The sequence below is a fragment of the Eurosta solidaginis genome, chromosome 1 (genome assembly GCF_040869045.1).
Source record: "Eurosta solidaginis isolate ZX-2024a chromosome 1, ASM4086904v1, whole genome shotgun sequence".
NCBI classification, from domain to species: Eukaryota; Metazoa; Arthropoda; class Insecta; order Diptera; family Tephritidae; genus Eurosta; species Eurosta solidaginis.
Window position 1 is genome coordinate 165,934,314 of NC_090319.1, and position 7,894 is coordinate 165,942,207.

The window sequence follows — 7,894 nt, forward strand, 5'->3', positions numbered from 1 at the left end:
AAGTCTGTTGAATTTTGATTTTCTATGTAAGTTCTAAGTGACGTTTACATTTTGAGATGCCATTTGTTTGTTTCCATTTCATTTTGACATTTTGTCATACAAATTGACATTTATTTAAAAATAAATTTCAACGCTGATTATGATGCCAGATTTTATGCGCCAAGTGGAGTATAATCGTGGCTAAGTTGCCAAGTTTACGCCAAGTCAAGTCAAGTCTATGCTAAGTATCAGCAATGGGGGCTTTAAACTAATTTAAACTAGAGGTGGTCAACTGCAGTAAATTGTATCGATTATCGAAGGTCGATAGCACTGATGAATTTAGAGAAAACACGGTTTTGTACCCCAGTGGCGAATGTGCCCCTTCTACCCTATATTTCAGGCATGCTTAACGAACGAAACGATATCATTTCGTTACGATAATCAACGCTAATAAACGGAACGAAGTCACTTCGTTTCGTTTATTAACGTTAAGATCGTAAAATTAACGTTAATTTGACGTTCTTAACGTTAATAAACGAAACGAAGTGACTTCGTTTCGTTTATTAGCGTTGATTATCGTAACGAAATGATATCGTTTCGTTCGTTAAGCATGCCTGCTATATTTAGTAAATACCCCGTACAACCGGTTTTTCAGATTAGAAGCTAATCGTTGTTTACACAGCCACATTCCTATGTATATGCTTAAAATTTTACCGAACGATTACGTATTTGGCATATATTATTAACCCCTATTACGGTTGTCAATAGTGAGAAAATTAGTGTCTACCCTCATGAATTGGTATCGGCGTTGTCAACGTATTTTGGTATTGGCTAAAACAATCCCAGCCAGCATTTTTTCAAAATTTTGATCAAAAAATATTTAATTATCATACCCCAAGATGATTAAAAACGTTCAAATTTAAAAGCATTTTCTGTTCGAAAATTAATGTATCGTCGGGAGAAAAATGTACCTTAAATGTGATTATTCTTGAATAATCATTTATGACCCCTCTTTCGAAACGCTTTTTATTCATATTTGACATCATTGTAAAATTGAGCTTTATTGTTTTAAAGTAATATTTGACTGTTTTTCACAGTAATTTTCTGATCATATTCGTTAACATATTTCAATCGTTTTGGTTGAGATTTTTGAATCATTTTTGAATGCCATTGCAATGCATTTATCTTCACATCTCATTCAAAATAAGATACTACATAATAATCTTATTTCATCAGGGGAAGAAAGCATGCGAAAGTGAGCTATTCGAACCACAGGTAACTAGCAAACAAACTTGACCGATATACACCTGCGGCTACAACATCCAACATCAGCATTATCGTCTGCATCTTAAAATACGGATACGATACGGGATGTTGAACACGTATCCAGGTACATATGTCAAGATAGTTTCCCTTACCTGGGGTTCAAATAGCTCACAACCTTTGTATTGTCCAATCATTATGCATTTTCTGGGAAGCCGAAGGTGGAGAAATGGTTGGGGAAATCTTCGGTCACGAGCAGCATTACATTATTTTTTTCTTGAAGAATATCTTTCGCATAAATAATACAATTTTTATATATTTTTTCTTAGCTTCATGATTGAAAAAATATGTTTATGAGAAAAAAAATAAGATTTTTAATGAAAAGTAAAATTTCAACAGGTATAAAATTCATTATTCAGTCAACAAATATAGTCAGAAAATATTCAGAAAGCTGAATGAAAAATGATTATAAATTTTTGGTCACCTAAAGTAAACACATTTGATTGAAAAATGTGATTGAAAAACTATTCAGTTTTTGTTCATCGAAAGTTAAGCATATTTGATTATTCTTTTTGAAATATTAAAATTTAATCATCAAAGGACTTCAAAAATGATTCCAAAAAGTGATCGAAAAATGATTTTCGGTTGTTGATCATCAAGAGTATTCATATTTGATTATTTCTTTTTTTCAATTGTATGATAACTCAGGCCACCGTGGTGTGATGGTAGCGTGCTCCGCCTATCACACCGTATGCCCTGGGTTCAACTCCCGGGCAAAGCAACATCAAAATTTTAGAAATAAGATTTTTCAATTAGAAGAAAATTTTTCTAAGCGGGGTCGCCCCTCGGCAGTGTCTGGCAAGCGCTCCGATTGTATTTCTGCCATGAAAAGCTCTCAGTGAAAACTCATCTGCCTTGCAGATGCCGTTCGGAGTCGGCATAAAACATGTAGGTCCCGTCCGGCCAATTTGTAGGGAAAAATCAAGAGGAGCACGACGCAAATTGGAAGAGAAGCTCGGCCTTAGATCTCTTCGGAGGTTATCGCGCCTTACATTTATTTTATTTTTTTTTTATGATAACTCAGTATTTAGTCAGAAAGAGAAATCAAATTGTATTGATATGTAGGGGAATTCAAAATTGAATCACCTAAATGCTGAGTGGGATGTTGAAGTTGTGTTGACATGACGGGACACAAAATTTGTCGACAGAGTTTTTGGTGACGACAAGCGCCGCAATACCGAATTCAGCTAATAAAAATTCAAAAAATAAGCTTTTTTTATGCTTTTTATGATCCTTGTTTATTAATTTTTTATTCAATGTCAGAAAATAATCAAAATAACCAGTTTGGAGGAATTGTGGTAATGTTCTAGGGCAGTGGTCGACTGCTGAAACACGTCAAAAAAACTAAGGAGAGGTACCAAAAGATACGTATTGACCTCGATTTTAATAATCCGAAGGCGGCATATAAAAATTTTACTTGCGTTAGGAAATATTTGCAAAAAAAAACAGTTGCAAGCTCTCAAGTGGTTCATTAAAACTGAAATTTCAAGGATTTTTTATTTCCGCCTTCATATTATTAATACCGAGGTCAATTCGGGTATTTTGATACCCCTCTCGAATTAGATTAAGTTTTCATTAGTGCACCACGCTCTGGGAGGTAGGGAGTTGCTAATGGTGTACTAAAGAGAAATGCAATCATCTTCAATATATTCACTAAAGTTCGTAAACAAATTCCTTGTGTGTAGTTTGCCCTAATGCACTAATAGATTTCAACATTTATTTAGATCCACAAATTGTCCACTAAACAAGAAATTAACTGAAACAAATTGTAAATACACAACTGTCAAAAATATAGGGATCGTATTTTTATAGATATCACGTCGACATCAACCCTACAAGACAGGTACCCGTTACCTAATCGATTACTTAATCGTTACCAATAACTTGGTCACCAATTATCGTCTTAAGGACTTTTACATTGCTGTCGTGAAAAAGGTAACGTATGCGCTCTCTCAAAATAGTGTACGTGTGACTCGCTTTCTCGCTCTTACCTATTGTGTTTTCGACATTCCTTCTCGCTCGATGTTATTTACATTTTTAAGTTACTTCATTAGGTATATTTTCGTTATCTCTAACCAAAACATATGCAACAACAACAACACGGGTAACTGGCCTATCGGTTACCCGTACCGGTTACCTTCAGTCAATTCGCTTTTTATATGAATGAAACGCGTCCCTTTTGTTTAAATAATATTTAATTATGAAGAAATTATGTATACAACGGTTTTTACAAATAATTTCCTTAATTTTCTAGTAAACTTTACATATGTGCATATTTATATGTACAAGCTACAGATGTAAAGACATAAACTCCTTCGTAGTCGTGTCCTTTCTGAAACTATTTTGAGTTTCAAAGCTCACACTGATGGTGCTCAATTTTTCCTGCGCGGGTGGTGTTGTTAGTATCAGTTTGCATAGATATGAGTGTTGTAGATATAATACTGGAATATATGCAGCCCCATTTCGTGCTATCAAAGTCGATTTGCAGATGATGTTGAGCCTTTGAACTTGACCCTTTCCCATAATATGCGTGGTAGGGCCTTATATGTGATACTAAAAAGGCCGAGGGAGAGTTGTCGCAGTTTTCTTGTAGTTTGAGCAAATGTACGTTCTTCTTACAGCCACAGCTGGAATATTGCTATGCCCACATCGTCAAATCGAATTACCAGATTGAAAAAGAAACGAATATCAGAAAGGATAGATAATAAGTTTTTAATATAACCTGAAGTGGTTAATAAATCCAAGATACTCAAGGGGATTTCAGATAACCAGAATCAGGACCTGTAAAGTAAATTCAAGTGAACCTCCACGATACCAAGGCATCTTCCGGTAGCGGGGGTACCTGAAGATTATAACAAGGGATAATTGATAGATGTTGGGGTAATAGATAGTAAATTAGGCGTGCTACAAAAACAAAAACGAATAAATGCAGATGACTGTTTAATCCATTATGCGAAGTTCTTTGAATGGATGTGCAAATTGAAACAGGCAAAGTACTGCTAAAACTGTTTTCCCCGAGTAACCCGGGAACGAATTGATATGACTACGTCTATTCTTCTTTAGCAGCAGTGCCGAGCACCAATTCCCTTTTGGACAGGAAAGTAAACGTTTGGTTGTCTGCAAGTTTATCATATGCCAGTACAGAACATACTCCTTTGCTGGATCTGAGCAGTACATCTAATTCTCCCAGATTTTCTGGGCTCAGCGAGGGTATCCTCCTGAATGGTGAATGTGTACCCTGCTGCCTGGCCGCTCACCCAACAACACCAGGAACGACGGAACTTGCCTTGCGACACCCAAAGTGCACTCACGCTTCTCATGGCTCCAGCGGGTTAGTGGGCTTAGAGTATACCCGTGGTAGCTATGCCTGTCGTAAGAGGCGACTAAAATACCAAATTGATTCAAGGGGTTTTGTAGCGCAATCCTTTCAATGGGTTGCCAGCGCAATATATAGCCTCTCCAACCCAATTGTCAACGTCACCTACCCGTGACGAATCCTGTTTCTTTAACAGCCGAGGCTCTGGCGACCTCATTTTCCTTATGGATCTACATTTGAAGGCGCTTAGTTAGCTGACATCGCTTACTTAACCGGTAGATTCTAAGTAAAAACCAAAACACAAAATATAGGTTAGGTTGAAGTGGCTGGTTCATGAGGATCTCACATAGACTGAATGAGTCCGTAGTGTTACCAGAAGTTTGTTTTAACGACCAAGCTGAAAACCCTATCAAGAACCAGGACCTATGTTATAAAAAAACTCCGTCCTCTTGACAAATACTAGAAGCTTCCTAGGACTTAAGCCACTTGCTGCTTCTAGATCTGACAGCTTTATCACTCCTAATAGCTGAAGCCTTAGCCTGGCAAGCGCAGGGCACGATATTTCTCAGGGGGCCCGCGATTTAGAGGTACTAAGACATTTTAATTTAGGAGAGTCTTTAGTTGTTCCATGTGGAAATTTTAAGCCGAATTTCAAAAGCAACGAATATTGATAATGATTTTTTACCTGGTCCCTCGAACATTGAGGAGACAATAAAACATCAAACAAAAATATATGTTTACATGAATCTAAAATCGTAAAGTTTTCGTGGTAACACTGATGAAGGTTCATCTTCAAAAAGCCTTCCACCAATACCACCAACTCTGTATCAAAGTCTAGATTAATTAAACGACTTCGATATCGGTACCGTGAATAATGAGTTTTTGCGATCTGAAGAAGTCAGCGAAATAATTCATCGAGGTCATCAAAAGTGCCCTGTTATTTTTCCACGTGATTGTCGTGACGAGGCATTTCCTACCTCGTTGTTAAACAGAATCTTGCCAAATGGAGAGAAAGTGGAGCGTCACTGGTTGGTGTAGAGTGCAAGTAGCGCTTTTTATTGCCTACCATGTCGTCTGTTAAGCACCAATACTTTAAATCGACCTAAAATTTGTTGTCCTGGCGAATATTCGAAATTCCAGGTATGTAAGAAGCTATACGCTAAACTGCCATCACACGAAAATACTGAAGATCACATTAAATGTTATATTCAATGGCGATCTTTACAAAACCTAATTGGAAAGGAGGCTACAATTGATACACTTATCAATGAACAGCTAATCACTGAAACTCAAAAGTGAAAAGAAATTTTATATAGAATTTTGGACACTATTTTATTTTTGGCTCAAAGAGGCATAGCTTTCAGAGGCGAAAGTATATATATTGGTGAACGAAACAATGGAAATTTGTTGGGCATCTTAGAACTCATAAGCCATTATAATCAGATACTTAGAGATCATTTGGAGAATGTTAGGATTTCACAACAGCAGCACAACAACAAGCACAAGTTCACTATCTTTCCCCAGACATTCAGAACGAGTTTGTAGAAATTTGTGCAAAGCATGTGACGGAAACTATATTAGATCAAGGCAAGAAAGCTAAGTATTTTGCTATTATCGTTGATGCTATGCTTGATGCTAGTCACGTTGACTACGTTCATTTTGCGCTCAGTCCATTTCAATTCGAAAGCAACAAATTTACAATTCCAGAACAGATTTTGGCTTTCGTGAATTGTAACCAAAAAACTGCTCAGAAAATCGCTGATCTAATTTGCCATACATGATTGAACATTGTCGTGCACAAGGGTACGATAACGGCGCCAATATGAAAGGAGCTTACAACGGAGCACTACGTCACATTCTCGACAAAAACTCGAATGCTGATTACTCGCCTTGTGCAACCCGCAGCTATGATAGCGTTTTCTTTTCTGCATAAAGTGTTACGCAAGCGTTGTTGTTCTATTCTAAAAAACAGGCAACGCCTTTACGGGGTATTTCGTTCTTTTGTAAAAATTCTTGCCTGCTCGCAACGCAAAAGCGTCACACTTTTACCCTGTATAAAATGGCGGTGTGGCAGTGCAACTTTGTGAAACTCTCAATTCGCTCTTAAGTTCCACATACACTCTGTTAATATGAGTGAATTTGGTGAGTTGAAATGTTCTTTGTATGCACTATAAATGTTGACCATTTTCTGGGGTGGGAGTAACTCTATTGTTGTTGTTGTTGTTGTAGCGATAAGGTTGCGCCCCGAAGGCTTTGAGGAGTATTATCGATATGATGGTCCTTTGCCGGATACAGATCCGGTACGCTCCGGTACCACAGCACCATTAAGGTGCTAGCCCGACCATCTCGGGAACGATTTATGTGACCACATTAAACCTTCAGGCCATCCCCTCCCTCCCCATCCCAAGTTCCATGAGGAGCTTGGGGTCGCCAGAGCCTCGTCTGTTAGTGAAACAGGATTCGCCGCGGATAGGTGAGGTTGAGAATAAGGTTTGGGGAAGCTATATATTGCGCTGGCAACCTGCAGGGTTGCGCTACACAGCCCCTGAAATCTGATATTTTAGTCCCCTCTTACGCATACGACAAGCATACCTACCGCGGGTATATTCTGACCCCCTAACCCGATGGGGTAGAGTATTACCATTTACTTAGGCAATAATTTATTTCAGAAAAGAAAACGCTATCAATTTATGTGGTGTTGATGCTGCAGAATGTTGTACGGCTGCAATTATTTTCTTCGCCAGCACTCCACAACGATGTGACATCCTCAAAAAAAATGTACCTAGCTCTCTTCATAGTCTTTCAGCCAAAAGCCAAATTTGACTGCGCAAGCATACGGCGATGTTACCGGCATTCTCAAGTACATCAACAAGTTCGAATGTATCTTGCTGTCCTCAATTTGGTTCAAAACCCTACCATTAATGAAAGAAGCGTCGTCCTCCAAGCGAGAGACGCCACCACAGATGTTGAGGTCCGACACCTAGATGCCTTATTAGCTGATTTGAAGTTGATCAGGAACCAATAGGAAACAATTTTAAACGAATGCAAAACAGTTGCTATGCAATTGAACATCTCGCCAAAGTTTCCGGACATTCGAAAGAGAAAACCCAAAAGGCGTTCTGAAGATAATTTAAATGAGATGATTACGGATGATTCAGAGTCTGATTTCAAAAACAATACATTCTTGGTGATCGTTGATTCGGTAATCACTGACATTACTGAACGATTTGCAGCTATGAGAAATTTGAACGAAAAGTTTTCCTTTTTGTGGCAATT